The 2244-nt window shown below is 58.3% G+C and overlaps 1 non-coding gene across 1 annotated transcript in view; it reads right to left on the minus strand.

The window, feature by feature from the left end:
• LOC124620965 overlaps window positions 1–591 on the minus strand; it is a 1910-nt gene extending 1319 nt beyond the window's left edge. Inside the window, exon 1 of the ribosomal RNA XR_006980464.1 lies at window positions 1–591. This exon is cut by the window's left edge and continues 1319 nt beyond it. This is a non-coding gene — a ribosomal RNA (small subunit ribosomal RNA).
• Window positions 592–2244: the final 1653 nt, after the last annotated feature.

A 2244-nucleotide genomic window follows, 5' to 3' on the forward strand; every position in this document is an offset into this window, starting at 1 on the left:
GGCTGCTGGCACCAGACTTGCCCTCCAATAGATACTCGTTAAAGGATTTAAAGTGTACTCATTCCGATTACGGGGCCTCGGATGAGTCCCGTATCGTTATTTTTCGTCACTACCTCCCCGTGCCGGGAGTGGGTAATTTGCGCGCCTGCTGCCTTCCTTGGATGTGGTAGCCGTTTCTCAGGCTCCCTCTCCGGAATCGAACCCTGATTCCCCGTTACCCGTTACAACCATGGTAGGCGCAGAACCTACCATCGACAGTTGATAAGGCAGACATTTGAAAGATGCGTCGCCGGTACGAGGACCGTGCGATCAGCCCAAAGTTATTCAGAGTCACCAAGGCAAACGGACCGGACGAGCCGACCGATTGGTTTTGATCTAATAAAAGCGTCCCTTCCATCTCTGGTCGGGACTCTGTTTGCATGTATTAGCTCTAGAATTACCACAGTTATCCAAGTAACGTGGGTACGATCTAAGGAACCATAACTGATTTAATGAGCCATTCGCGGTTTCACCTTAATGCGGCTTGTACTGAGACATGCATGGCTTAATCTTTGAGACAAGCATATGACTACTGGCAGGATCAACCAGGGAGCTGCGTCAACTAGAGCTGAGCAGCCGGCCGCCCGGGAGTGTGTCCCGGGGGCCCGCGCGAACACGCAAGCGTCCGCTCAATTATTCTGCAAACAGGAGGAGGCTGAGCTCCCCTGCACAATACACCTCGAAACCCTCTCAGGTCCCGGCGGCGCGCAGCGCCGTCCTAAGTACTTGGTCGGGTTCGAGAGAGGCGCAATCGCCCGGAGTTTGGCGAGTAGACGCTTTAGGTGCGACCACCCGTGCTCCCAACTGAGCTTGCCGCTGCCGACAGAGGCCCGGGAGCGTGCTGTCGTGGCATTGCCGGCGGGAGACAACACGCGCCACCTACGGTGGCCGGCAGCTCCAACGCCAGCGCCACAGAAGGACAAAAGCCCCACTTGGGTGCCGAAGCGAACTCTCCCAGCACAGCGCACGCGCCAACACGTCCGCACAGCTGCGATACAAACCACCTGCGAGAACCGCAGAGGCGACCGAGCAGCAGACGGCGTCGCGGCGCCGAGCGCCGGGCGGCGGCGCATCCTCAGCGCACACAGTCCTCAATCGGACCAGCACACTGCAGATGTCCACCGCGCTTCGCACCGGGCCCGCGAGGACCTACTTTGGCCGCACGGCGCCGCGTGCAGGGTGCGCCGGCGCGCAGCTGCGCCGCCTGCCGCCTCCGTCGGCCGGCGCGCCTGCCACTGGCCGCCCCCACCAGCCGGCTGTAGCGCGTGCGCCCACGCACCGCGCGGCCAGCACGCCGGGAGGCCCCCCCTCACCGGCCGGGGACGGTCCCACCCAGCCACCGCCGCGTATCGCTTCACACCCACATGCCATTCACGTTCGTGGGCATGGTGGGTATCGCTGAAACAACCGGTTGGTAGCTCAACCGATCGTCGCCATCACTGATTCACCTCTAGCGAGAACAACCGCACCACAACGGTTTACCAGTTGTTCATTTGCGTAACGTCACCAGCAAACGTAGACGTCCATCGCCATTTGCAAATTCAACGATTGTTGCATGCCTGTGTCAGGTGTCACGACACACTATGTCTGCCCACATACACGCAACAACATGTGCACGCTTCGCGAACACGTGGAAGGTGGCCCCCGTACGTATGCGATGTCCATTGCGCGAACGACTGTCAACCGGCCTCTGTCGCATGTCGCAGATGTGGCACGCAGTGCACCATGCTATCACGGTGTGTGAGAAGAGACGACTACGTCTGACAACACGCGCCACTACATCAACAGACGGCTCATGCTGATCGCCATCCACGGCATACCATACTGCAATCCAGCTCTTATAGGGAGACGACACGTAGCTGAGTGCACAATATTTGGACCGTATGGTTCGCCGTTGTTGGCGCAGTCGTGGTACGGTCAAACATGTACCACGATGTATCATTCAGTACATGAGGACCAATGTGCAGTACAGTGTGTGATTTGGACGTACAACATCAGCGGACAGTTGACACAAGCCGTACCACAACGTAGGCTGTGCTTCGCCATGCGAATGCCAATGAACAACTGCGAAGGGCATTGAGCATGTACGTCCTGCTGCCATCCGCATTACAGTGTATAGCTGCAAGGTGTTTAACATGAAGCGATACTCTGGGGACCGGGCAGTGCGAGTAGCAAACTATATTGCGGGGGTTGCAGTTAGGCAAC

This window comes from Schistocerca americana, chromosome 6, assembly GCF_021461395.2.
Source record: "Schistocerca americana isolate TAMUIC-IGC-003095 chromosome 6, iqSchAmer2.1, whole genome shotgun sequence".
Taxonomy (NCBI): domain Eukaryota; kingdom Metazoa; phylum Arthropoda; class Insecta; order Orthoptera; family Acrididae; genus Schistocerca; species Schistocerca americana.